Raw genomic sequence first — 14,141 nt, forward strand, 5'->3', positions numbered from 1 at the left:
GACTGTCTACTATCCACATGATCTAATAACCATTTCGTCTACTTATCATTTGGTATAATGACCTTCAAGTTATAGTCATTTGGTCGAATTTCCAATATGTCTACTAACAATTTGGTCCATCACTCAGTTAATTCCCAGCCTTGTCTAATGCCCGCTTTACACATCAAAGACGTTTAAATATATTACTAGATTTACTAGATCATTTACCAATTACTAATTATAAACATCGTTCAAGTACACTTTGCGCAGGGAGCATGCTACAAAATGCATAATTCATAAAAGGCTCATGAATTATTTAGTGGGGCTTTTTTGGCTTCTAATGGATCCGTGCAACATGGTGGAGCTTGGGTGCCTGCTGCAGCTGCTCCATGCATAGTCTGATAATCATTCAATGGTAAAAAATAATAACCATGAAATGTTTATTAGACTTAATCTGTACACGGACTCCTTGAACAACAGCCGTTTACGGTTGAGGTTTTAGCTTTAGCCTAGGCTGTAAAGCGAGATTACCGTGATTAAATAAATAAATGAAAATTTTGAAATGAAAAAAAAAAATGAAACCCAATGCACTCCATATAGAGCGACGCTCCAGATCAAAACAGTGAGGAAATAATCTCAATGAAATGCCATCTACTTAATTACTTACCCCCACCGTGTACGTAGCAGAGGAAAGGGAAGCGCCATAAATTATCAAAACAGGCTACGAAGCCGACGTTCGTCGCTAAAAAATCGAACCGCCAGCTCCACCGTTCCTTATCCACCATAGTACCTGCAGGTTCGACAGCTTAGTTGTATAGTTCAATACGATAGATCTAGCTGACAGTCTATATCCTACTCTTAGTCAAGATCTATTTCGAGTTATGAATGATGATCGCCGAATTTATGTTATTGTTTCTAGTTATGTATTATAGCCACTGAATTCCGCGCTCTCGTGCAGCCCAACTGGGATGCAAGCCGCCTGCACATAATTTATGAGATGTCTTGCCGCACCCCATGCGCGCGCAACCAGTGTACAATGTATTAGGAGCCAGAGCATGATTATAACACTGAGTTCCTATATGAAATATATTCATTCAGATGGTCATATCTCAGCCAATACTTGACATATTCACTTGGTTTTCGATATTTAGACATTATTTTTGATGTTCTTTCGGAAAATGAAGAAAAAATTGAGAAATTCTGAAAAATAGTTTTTTGATGACGTCACACTTCACCACTCTATAGGGGTGCCGCGAGAGAAATGATATATATGAAGGTCGGGTGACATCCAATTATGAATTGATTCATGTTGATGTGCAGGGCTGTATAGTGCATACAACTCATATTTTGTTATTCAAACATCTAAATATATTTCAAAGATGTTTTAATATTGTGTAAATCATTTTCTCAGACCCGGCCTGCTAAGCTCCAGCAAAAATGATCAATGACAGATGATGTCACAAGATAAATGAGATCTGGAGCATTTTTTTTAGGGTGGAGCTTATGACTGGTCTGAGACAATGATTGAAACAAAATATTTGACGTTTAACGTTTAACGATGTTTAGCGACAATATTATTAGCAACATTTGAGCGAATGTTTGCAAATGTTAGCGACAGTTTTTCCGTAGATTAGCAACTATTTGCCAATCCTTTGCCACTATCTGTGAATGTTTGGGACCTTTTGCTAACTCCTGGTACTCAATGGGTCTATTATTCGTATGGCCGAGTGGTCGCTGGCATTGGCAAATCCAAAAGATCTTTAGCGACACCGTCTCGTTTGCAGTAAAGGAGTAAAGATGGTTTGTATTCCCAAATTTACAGTCAGGCAAAAAATATGCTATTTTGAAGCCTTTGTGTCACGGCCTACAGAACGGCGGGGTTCGGGGGCACGAGCCCTAAAGAGAAAAGAAAGAAAGAACGAATGAGTGATCAAAATATGCTCATCTGACCGCAATTACCTGCCTAAAATCCCTAAGCTTACGGGGGCTCCGTCCCCTGGTCCCCACCAAGGACCCTTATGCGGCCCCCTGGATTCTCATCTGACCGTTATTAAATGTCTAAAACCCTCATGGGGCTCAGCCACCTGGACTCCCCCACCAATATAAGTGACCTGCCGGTGTCACAAATAAGGTATCAACATAATTATGCTCATCTGACCTTAATTAAATGCATCCTTGGCTGAATCAGTTTGTAACGTCCACTCTCTGCTGGATTACAGGCGCACGCCACAACGCCTAGTCTGGGAGTCGATTTCATTTATAGGCACAATTGTTCAGATAAAGTAATGAAAAAATTGAATAGTAATAATGATACAAAAGTTCCTTGGATGAGGAAGTCCACCATGTAAAGATTGATTTGGGAAAATGAAATAATATGATATTATATTGGAGATTTTGAAAGAACATTATCGAGTATGTCCCTCATTGCATAAAAAGTTATTTCCTAGCTAGCTTAATATCGTTCTTCCTGACTGATTTCATTATTGTAATTTTCTAAAACCATTTACTTGGAATAACATTAAATGATCAAGGAAAGGAGCAAAGGGGGCGCTCCCGGAGGGGGGAGGCAGGGTGATTTTCAAGTACCCCAAAAGTGACAATTTTTACATAAAAGTGCCCCTTTTGATTTGACAAGTGCCCCTATTCCTTCGACTAGTTACCTTTGCAATAAGTGTCCATGTTCTATTCTCATAAGAGCCCTTTTCATCTCTAGTAAGTGTCCCTTTTCAGGTACGAGAAGCGCCCCTTTTCATATTTGATAAGCGCCCCCTTCACTTCTGATAATTGACCTCTTTGAATCCGAGAGTTGCCCCTTTTACTTTGACTTTGATATTTTCACATGTGCCCCCTTTCCTTTCTAATAAGTGCCCCATTTAAAAAAGAGCCCCTTCCCCTTCTCATAAGTGCCTCTTTTCATCTCTGGTAAATAGCCCTATCAAATTCTGAGAGGTACTCGTTTTACTTTGTCAAGTGCCCCTTTTCCTCCTGATAAGTGTTCTTTTCATCTTCAATAACTGACCCTTTTATTTTGACACGTGCCCCTTTTCCTTCATATTTAATGTTTTTTTTTCCCTTCTTATGAGTGCCCCTTCCTTTCTCACAATTACCCCTTGTCATCTTTGATAAGTGCCCTGTTTATTTTAACATGTGCCTCTTTTTCTTTTTAATAAGAGCCACTTCCCCCTTCTCATAAATCCCCCTTTCACCTCGCGATCGGTACCCCTTTTCAGCACATTTCCCTTTATCATTAAACGTGCCCCCAATTTCAAGCGGCTAAGAGCAATATCCCCAAAGTTCGCTCGCTCGCTCGCTCGCATTTATAGATGTTATAATTATTTACTTAACAAAGGTCTTTTCAGCCTTCTGTTATGTGAATGTAACCCCATCAGGATTGGGTTTTTTCTTCTTTATAAGTAATTGTTCGCACTGCGACCTCACGATTTTTTTTTTTTTTTTGCTCGCTTGCAAATGAATTCTCAGACCATCACACCCAAGTGCAAGGTACGATGTACAAAGATAAAAAAAATATTGAAATCATCCCTGATAATGTAATCGCAATATAGGGTTAGGCTTATATGCCAATGTCTAAATAGTTGTATATTTTCGCTTTGAGATTTCCCTTTGTAGGCGCCCTTTTTTTCTAGAATGTGCCCTTTTTTGTTGGTGCCCCCCGCCCCCCCCCCCCTCTATTTTGGAACTCGCTTCGCCGCCTCTGGTAAGGAGCGATGGGTATATCACTTTTTAATTCTGGTAAAGTATTTGATTTTCATGGGAACAGAACGGAGCTTATCTATAACAATGGATGAAATTAAACGCAGGTTCAAAGAAAATCTTTGGCATTGATGAGAAATAAATTTCCCCTATATCTGTGTAAATTGGAAAACTGGGAAGTTTAAGGGAAAGCGAGGTAGAGGTGGAACGAAGTCAACAACTTTAAATGTTGACAATGTAAAGAAACCTTAACCAGAAAGCATTCCCTATCCACACAAATAGAAGGGAGGGGAGGGGGAAGGGAGATGGGTAAGAGGGAAGGGGGGGGGTAAGTCCAAGGAGTAAGAGAAGGGGAAAGGAAGGGAAAGGGTTTTGGGATAGATCGTGTTTTAATAAAAGAAAACTAAAAAATTTCAATTCTGTAAAATAATATTTTGAGAAATATGAAACTCATTTTTTTTTTTTAAGTATTCAGTTTTTTTTCTGAAAAAACATTGCTTTGTTCTATTTTAGGGGTTGAAATAACTGTCTAGTGCGCCGGGTAATATCTTTCTATCATGTGATTGTGATATATTTTCGTCCTATACAGTGCGTCCCAGAAAAAACGAAACCGAGAAGTATCGATGTTCTATCATAACTTAATTACATCTATAATTAATGAATGATACATATTTGGAAAGCTTAGAGTCTCCTCTTTCATGTGATGCTACTTAGATGATGCATATTTCACGCATGAGTGATTAAAAGCAATTTGAAGGAAGTAAACCAAAAACACATTTGGCGGGCGGTATCTGAATTTCGAAGAAAATTCACATTTCTAGAAAGTTGAGTTTCTGCCTTTCATATGACAGCTCAATCAGGAAAAATGAGCGAGGAATGACAAAGTTCTGTTTGTTTAAAGTAGTGCTTGCATTTCCATAATTTCATTAAACGAATTCGTTTTCACTGGCTGCCCGCCGTATCAATAAACGAAATTAACAAAAGACAATCAGCCGTAGACGAGAGTCTTCATGCATGGCTGATTGTCACCGAAACGGAGTTGAGTCTTTTGTCAAATCTGCTTTTTGCTACGGCAGGCACCCAGTGAAAACGAATTCGTTTGTTAAAATTATGAAAAAGTATTGTTCTCTCTCCTGCCTTAAACCTACGAGCTATCAATACCCTAAATGCGCTGTCAATTCCAGTGGTCGATAGCGCATTCTTTGAGATACCTTGACCCTGTTATTGTTGTTATATTGGCCTATATCTATATATATATATATATATATATATATATATATATATATCATTCTTTAGTATACCGGCATACAAAGAACAATAAAAGCAGAAAATTCAATAACTACTTTCACTTTCCAGCCAAATATAAACAAACCATGGGTTGCGCAATACCAGCGGTCGATAGCGCATTGTAAACCCTTTCTTAATAAAACCTCGACTCTCTACATCTACCTCTACTTTGACGGCTCTGCGCATTTGCGTCTCTATCACGTATCGATTAATCTTCGTTTCGTGCGGAAAGCTCTACAATTTTTTTCATTGTCACTTAAAACGATGAAATAATCTGCATCAAGAAAACTTCAATTGCACGCATGCAAGGGTCAATGGCGTTGCAGAAGGGGGCATGGGGTACGTGCCTCCCAATCGAAAGGTATATAACCAACAAAAGGGAAGGGAGGAAGGGAATAGGCAGAGAAAATATGGCGCCTTGACAAACTCCCGTAGGCTACACCCCAACACCCCTCATCCGTAGCCTTTAAATTCGCATGTAGTAGTTGTAGTGGTTGTAGCGGTGGTTATTCACCTGACTGCTAAGAAAGCACAAATGCTTGTTAGTAAGCAACCAGAGAACCGACGGCTTAAGGTCCTCTCCGAGAGACCTGGTAATGAGGATTAATGCCTTACCAAAGGGCAATAAGCGCATCGCCTTGGTTTCGAACCCGAATGTCATTTTGCGAGTAAGAAATATGCCCCAAACGTTCCCCTGCCCCCCCCCCCCCCCGATGGGTAAACTCGGGCTACGCCACAGGTGGAAATGCTTTGTTTGCTCGGATGACTGAACAACATCTCTATAATTCATTATTTTGTCTATCCTCAATCTCCTGATGGCGTCGTTGTTTTTAGCCAAATTAATTGGCAAGAATTCCTTTTGGTCAAGCTTCCTGTGGGGGGGGGGGGGGCGTTTCACAGAACTTGTCATCAGTGACAAATGACAGTTTTTGTTATAAGCTACTGAAATCCTTCTGATCCTTCTGATTGGTTATCAGAATATTTGTCACTGATTTTTGTCATTTGTCATTGAAAAAAGGTCTTTGTGAAACGGGCCCCATCAGGTCTAACCATAATATAGTGAGGCTGTACTTCATTTCGTTTAATTTCCCTGGCACACAACCTTTTAGCTTGAAGAGAACTACTCCAATATGTTATCATTGTGACGAACTCTCATCAGGTTTTTTATCCTAATAGTATAAGAACAGGCCACCATCAGGTGTATTCTCGTTTTAGGCAACAGTTTGTGGAGTAGTATGGTGAGTTTTAATTTAATTTTAATTCAGTTCAATTTAATTTGAGTCCGATCCAATTCAACTCGATTAATTTCACTTCACATCATGTCAGATCCGTTAGATTAAAGTTCATTTGAAAGGTTCAACCATATTCAAATTATTCTAGTTTTTTGCATTAAAGTTAATTCAATTCATTCCAGCATGACATTAATCTCAATTTGCCACACTCCACCCAGGTGATGTAAGTATGTACCTGGCAGGAATTAATTCCTTGAAATGCTACAGTGCCATAATGACAGCAATGCTAAAGCTGGGGTAATAATGTTGAGCAACAGGAGTGTCGGGTCCGACAGACAAGAGCGCTGTACAAGAACCCACTATTATTATTATTATTATTATTATTATTATTATTATTATTATTATTATTATTATTATTATTTATTCAAGTCAACTCAATTCGGTTGTACAACACAATGCTCCGGTGAAAACAAAAATCATTCCGCGGTCGATATAATATAGCAACAGAATTCCGGACTTCTAATCTGGCCTAAACACTTTACCTAAATAACCCAAAGCCTAACCCTAACCCTTATCGAAACCAAATAAACCTAACCGTAACCTTATTCTTTTTATGAAACAAAGCCCGGAGCAATTGTTGCAGGGGCAAGTATCGGAACAATTGCTCCGGGCTCTATTTCGTCATTAGAGTTAGAGTTGGTGTTGCACTAAGACATTAGATTAGGTTTGGGATTTACCAACTTGTCCTAAGTATATTTGATTTGATTTGATTTATTGGTTTCTGCATCTTTTTTTCTTTTTTTTTCATCATACATTTTCATGAACATAATATGTTTTTATACAATATTTTAAGTGTATATAATTTTATACAGATAATAAAAGAAATTAAACAAATATATTGAATGCATAATTAACATTAGATATAGGAGGGCTACAGAAATAAGCAAAGTAGCTGGACGTGCCCGCATCCCTCAACTTAGATACAACAATAAAAATAAAAAAGAGTGTGACTTGCAGAGAAGAAAAGGAAAGGGGAGAGAAGGAGCGTTGGTAATAATACAATAAATCTCATACATCTGCTGATTGAATGCAAACATAACACGATCGCTACTACTTTCGAGAAGAAAAAAATATCATCTCAGGGCGATTTTGATACACTTTTGTAGATTCCAAAGAAATCATGTTCGAATTAGGTACTACGTCATTGTCATGTTCGCATATTTCAAGAGGTAATTCACAAGGCCATTAAAATTGCCCACAGATTGATTTAACGAAAGTAGTCGCTATCGAGTTACATACATCTGGGGGGTGTTTCAAGTTGAACTTATCATTAAGTTGGACTTAAAAATTATGGAATGCCGTTAGCATCTATGAAAATATTTTGTAAAAGTCATTCTAGTAGGCATAAAATGTTGATTCAAATCATTCATATTTTCTATTATCAAGAAGATGTCATGTTCTTCATGTGGAATTTATAAAAATTCTAAAATACTTGAATTTTTGCTTTTGAATATATTTTATTTTAAGGCTACAAATGGCTCTCCATTACTTTCGAGTCCAACTTAGAGTTAAGTTCGACTGAGGATCTTTGTGAAACACCCCCAGGAGTTATTGCCAATTTCTTAACGTTTGGCTAGTGAAGCACATCGTCTTTACCTAATAGATTTAATACGCCAACGTGCCAAATTTGTCTTAGTTTTGACTGTAAACTAGACAGTCATACGCCCAACGGTTAATGTAATACATTTATAAAGCTTTTTTTCCTGTATGGATTCCGAAAATAATAAGTCTAAAACATATGTATGCAACTCAGTTATGAAAATTAAGTCAATAATCAAAAACTGTATAAAAGGGCGTCAAATTATATTTTGACAAATGCTAAATATTAAAATGATTATAATATTATGGCATAATATAGTATGAATTCCTCATATAAATTTAGCTTGCCGATGTCAACATAGTGTGTCGCAAAATTAAAGGAGTATTTGCACTATTCAGTTAAGGTGTCCATACTTCTTTCGAAAGGTGAATGACGAGGTATATATTTCGCGAAAAATAAAGCAGAGAAGATGATCGCAAATGAGAGAAATGCGTTGAAAATTTGGGTCAAATTGGTCTGGTTTGGTTTCAATTAACATGAACGTTACTCGCTTTGTCGCTCTTTTTTCAGGTGTTTGAATAAGCATTATCAAGGTATTGAAGGAAGAAAAAAGAAAGATATTTAGATAGGTTCGGTAATTGTCGCAAGACATGCATTGCCTATACTCCAAGCGTGCGACGCCCCAGCGTGTAAATACAGTTAACTAAATTATTCATTCCCCTTTTTAAAGGGACTTTGTAACATTGTTCAGATGAGAGATAGTGGTGCTAAGGTAGTGACTTCAATGCTAGATGTACAATTAAAGATAATCTGAAAATTCGAGTGAAAACGAATCATTATTCATGGTACAAATTGGGAAAAACTGATCTGATCGATTCCTTAATTCTCCCAACTATATTATTCTACTTCTATTCTGCTACTTGTCAAAGCCTGTTCAGCATCAAGAAGGACAATTTAATTACATTTTAGGAGAATGTAAATCGTCACAAAGCAATAAAATGGCTCTACATTCTATTCTAGACAGTTAAGTGTTGACAGATTTTTATAGCCTGTTTTATGTATTTTTCTCATGGAAAAACGGTTGGGAAAGTTCAAAAATGGTTGGGAGAATTTACTGTTAATCACTGTTAGACGGTGCCTCACATCGACGCCTTCAAAGAAAACCATAGATATCTTTGTGGTTTGAGAATTTGTTCAGGATTTTTTGCATGTCAGAGGGTTAGTATAGTAGAAGGAATATAGTAAGTAACATTTTATACAAAAATTAAGCAATTTTTTTCATCAACCTTCCACAATGTTACCGAGTCACTTTAAATTAAATATTTTTGTGTGTGTTTTACGTACGTCAAGAATGAAAGGTGGACCGGCTGAATTAGGACATTTGTTGAGTACCTTTAGATATAAGCTTCAATATATCACATTCTCAAGAAACATACATCGGGTCATATCAATATTTCAAAATACAAAACTTGCAGGGTAAGGGTATGAATAATGTAGTAGTTAATCGTATATCACTGACTGACATTGGACTGATTTCTCACCTTCTCATCTAGGCAACCAATGGAAATAGAATTCATTTCTTCATCATCGCCGTGCTAGCTTTATCATTTACAGGTATTAAATGTTATTATGTTACTTATTAAATGTTCTCATAGATGAGAAGATCGCTTATAATTTTAACTGGAAAAAAGGGGAGTTGGGCAGCGGTTTGATCCCGGACTCGGGATCCACACCTGGTCATGTTACGAAGAAAAATATGTTTTATCATAAAAAATTAATACATTTTGCCTCCAATATACTATTTTAACATCCTTATTATACTACTTTCATAAGCATATTCACAATATTGGCAGATATACGTTTACAACAGGTCGATCACTTGCACTCAGTACAGATAGACTCTGGCGCTTACAAAAAGGAGGGGAAAAGGGCTAGGGTTAGATAGGATTCTTGAATAACTATGCCCCGGTGGGAAATATACCCCATTCTTTTCAGGCAACTGAAGGGATTTAATTCCTTCAGATATTTTTGTAATATCTTCTGTATTATAAGCGCATTTCAATTTCATTATACAAAAAAAACATTTCATTCTTTTTTGGGTGTATTCATGGGTATTAATTAGGATTTCTACTCCCTTTAGCTCTGTGTTTACCGCAATGTAAAAACGATTATTGAAATGATTTAGTGAGGGGATTAAGGGGAATGTTTTCAAGTCTGTACTGTGTATTTTAATAAATAGTATGTATTTTAAATATCCTTTGATATGAATGTATATTATAAATGAATTATCATCACTATTATCCATCCCATTAAAGATAAAGTTGAGTTCTGGTCATGTGATTGCATTGTGAAAGAAAAGGTGTGGAATGGATCAGAAAAAGTTGATTATGTAGCATGTAAGTATTGGTTTGTACTGCAAGGTTCTGGAGTCATCAAAATCATAATAAATTTGGCCCAGTCTTGGTAAAGTAACAAGCACTGTACACAGAAATATGTGTATGGGACTACACAAAATGGTGTCGGGGGCCCGACACCTTGATTTCCATTTATTCTTTAATAATGAAAATTTAGTGTAAGTTTCGTTGATTCTGTGAGATTTTTTTTTTTTAAACCAGAACTCAAGTTCATCTTTAAGAATATTTTAGAAGTCTGTCTGGTATTATCTTCTTCTCCACCACCAATAGACAAATTAAATCCTCTATAAGAAGATCACTGAAACAGCACGTTTATTTTTGTTTTCAGCATGCTGTTGTCATGGTAATCTGAGTTGCTACGGGTCATTCCCAACATGCCCATCACTGGGGCTGGCCAATGGAGTTTCAGTTAAACTAGTTCAAAAGATCGTAAACACCTCTGGATATCTAGGGGTTTCGACAAACCTTCCAGGATTGGCGAGTTTCTGTAGAATTCCTGGTAATTATCACGAATCTTATCAATTCTTAACTTCTTCTCGATTTGTTCGGTGGGTCTGTATTTGTGTTTGTTTTACAAGGAACAATGGGAGTATTATACCAAATTTTTTATCTTGGATACGTCTTTCTTTAAATCCTTCGTTTTATCGCATTTGACGAGCGACAGAGACAGAGAGAGACAGACAGACATACATAAATACACACACATTCTAAATATAAATATTAATATCATATAATGTTGAAATTTTGTCATAATGTTGAATCATCAACGTATTGACAGTGTTCGATTGTATACAGTTTGAAGAAATGAACATTATGTGAGTGTTTTCGGAGCCCCCACCCCCATTTCTGAAGGTACGTTTTTCGGAAGATTCATGATTCCTAACAATGAAATAGGGTTTGTTATGTCAAAGTTTTTCCGAAATTCAGAGAAAAGATATAGGGTTATATGTCATTTAAAGGGATAGTTGAGTTCTGTTGCAGACGGCGCCACACAAAATAATTTTTTGTGAGATAATGAAAAACTGAGTGTCAAATTTGAAAGAACATAATATTTAAATGACAATATCATTTTTATTTGATCAAAATCGGTTCAGAGACGGCTGAAATATAACGATTTCTAATATTTGTGTACCACCACAAATATTATAAATTTGAAAAATTGAAAAAAAACGGTTGAAAAAAAAACAAATAATGCCTTTTACGTCGTATTTCAGCCAATGCCGATGTTGGCTTTTTTGTTGGTATTTACGTTGCTTACAATACCCACAATTAGCCGGCTCGTGTATTGTTGTTTTTAATCAAATAATTAATTAACGGTCACCGTGTTTTTGTTTAAAGTGGAGCTGAATTGGTATGATCGTATTGGCTAAATTTCACACATTTTGGGGTCTAAAATTACCTTCATAGCAATTTAGGTTCTAATAGGGCACTATAAATGTCATAGATAAGAATAAGAGCAATAACCGTGCACTTTGAAGGCATTTGCGGTCTGAAAACAGAACTCAACTATCCCTTTAAATAAATCTATTTGGAATAGAAGTAAATTTTGAATGGGTTCCAGCACATTGTGGCCTAGCAGGCAATGAGGAGGCAGACGCTTTAGCTAAACAAGCGGCTTCCAAGAACAATATAGACATTTTTGTCAATAGAAACAGACAACAATTTTTGAGTGAATTAGATGGCTTTTACAAAACTGAGTGGCAGAAATTATGGGAAACTGCCGAGAAAGGCAGATAAATCTACAACACAACGAGATGTAAAATATACGTGTATGATTAAAGGTTGCTGTGGTAAGGATGAAAGAATTTTACACCAATTCCGTCTTGGTAAGTGTAGACTTAATTATTACAATTACTTGATTAATAGGCATGATACGGGTCTTTGCGACAATTGTCACATTTTCGAAACTATCGAACATTCTATGTTATCATGCCCTAAATATGAAAGACAGAGGAATCGTATGTATCGCAGACTTCATGTGACGAACCCTAACCTAAAAGATCTACTTGGAAAAGCAGAAAGCTGCTCAATCATTTTCGCCTTTATAAAAGGTACTGGAAGATATAAAGAATTATAAAGTGTATTACAGCATTGTGTTGTTATCATTCTTGTGCTTTTCATGATTTTTTCTTCTTCATAAAAGTAACAGAGTGACGGAGGAGATGATGGACATACGAAAGCCTGAATAAATGATGGCAGCCGATTATTAAATGCGCATACTATTAAACATAAGACACATTATTTATCATTTACTGTATAAATTGACACCGAAACTTCATGATATTAATACCAACCAGCTCTAAGATTAGATGACTAAAAAATAATGAGTAACGAGCACATTAATCCCCCATAATCTTGCACTTTGCCAATAACAAAGGTCAAGATAAATCTTTATCTCACACACTGGGCAAGTATCAGAATCACAGAAACGTAGAGCAGCAGAAGTGAGACGCCCTCACGCCCTCACGCCCTCACGCCCTCACACACAGCCTGGCGGAAATCATCGGAATCGATGGATAGCGCCGATAAACCCAACAACAACAACAACAACAACAACAACAACCTTTAAGGAAATATGAACGTTCGGAGTTATGAACCTTTGGAATTATGAAAAATGGTTTGTGTAACTACTTGTTCGATTTTTGTTTTGTTTAGATTGTATCAGCAACCCTTGCGTGCACGGTGATTGCATTGAGACCAACTTTGACTACCTATGTCGTTGTCCGAGCAATTACAAAGGCAAAAAATGCGACCAACCAACAGGTAAAATTTTGAAGGCTAGTCAAAGATTTTTTTAATTTTTTTTTAATTATCATTATTATTATTATTGTTATCATTATTATTATCGTTACTGTTTTTTTTTTCTAAATGTTTTTGTTAGGAGGGGGGACCGGTCTTTGCTACCTGCAATCCAATAGGCATACCTTAGGTAAAACCGGACAAAGAACATTTTGGGAAATTTCGTGAAGTGACAAGATGGCGAAATTATGCACTTGTGGTTACCACGTCTATGGAAAGAGAGAGAGAGAGAGAGAGAGAGAGAGAGAGAGAGAGAACCCTTTTCTTATTCGTAACAGAAACTTCTAATCTGGGGGCGAGATCCTCCCCGGGATTGTTTCCTTGAACATCTCATAAGGAAATATGTGTAATAGACTTAGACCAAAGTTTGATGCTCTAAAATGTGCGTTTTTTTGTTGTTGTTATAAACCCAAAGTGTTTCATTCAATTTTAGTTTTAATTTACAGAGAGCTATCGTGAGTGTTACAATTTTCACCAGGTGCAATGTGATGTCAAATGATCATTTAACTAATAAATCAAAATTAATTATGTTTGTGTTTCTATAGGAGAACCGGTCATGTTTGTTTCAGATGCAGACAAAAGGATTTTCGTGTCAGCTCTCCCAGACCTCAATTTCACCGAATTCATGAGTCTGGAGATTAAACTAAAGAATTTCCATTTTGATTACTCAACTCAAACACTGTACTGGACCGACAATAATGGCACTGATATTTGGCGAACAGACCTCATCCGAAAAACGCCAGAAGCTGTTCCGAATGTACCCCAAGGCCCAGGTAAACAGGGTGACTCCCCTCCGACCCCCCCCCCCCCCCAACCAGAATAGCTTACTTTTAATATTGCAGGGGCGAATTTCACCGGTAACACAAGATGGGGAATCTTTGGGTAAAATTAAAATGATATCGAATTTGCAGAAACTGGTTGAGCAGTTGCTTTGTTCTAGACGCATTTTTATGAATCAAATTTGGAGACATTAATGACAGTGCAAACACAAACATTGCGGGACAGATATAAATATAACATCCTACTTGCATTTCTCTTATATATATCAGGTGATTTTAATGACTCGTTAAACACAAACGTGAAATTATACGAAATGTTACAGTGTCAGTGATACTGAAC

At 36.8% G+C, this 14,141-nt stretch overlaps 1 long non-coding RNA gene across 1 annotated transcript; it reads left to right on the top strand.

Moving 5' to 3' along the window:
• The first annotated feature begins 10,339 nt into the window (after positions 1–10,339).
• Positions 10,340–13,789, top strand: LOC115925914. Its single transcript, XR_004064853.1, has 3 exons — positions 10,340–10,722; positions 12,879–12,986; positions 13,568–13,789. It is a non-coding gene; the product is annotated as an uncharacterized LOC115925914 (long non-coding RNA).
• The last annotated feature ends 352 nt before the right edge of the window (positions 13,790–14,141 follow it).

This window comes from Strongylocentrotus purpuratus, unplaced genomic scaffold (genome assembly GCF_000002235.5).
Source record: "Strongylocentrotus purpuratus isolate Spur 01 unplaced genomic scaffold, Spur_5.0 spur5_scaffold_19, whole genome shotgun sequence".
In the NCBI taxonomy this organism is placed as follows: domain Eukaryota; kingdom Metazoa; phylum Echinodermata; class Echinoidea; order Camarodonta; family Strongylocentrotidae; genus Strongylocentrotus; species Strongylocentrotus purpuratus.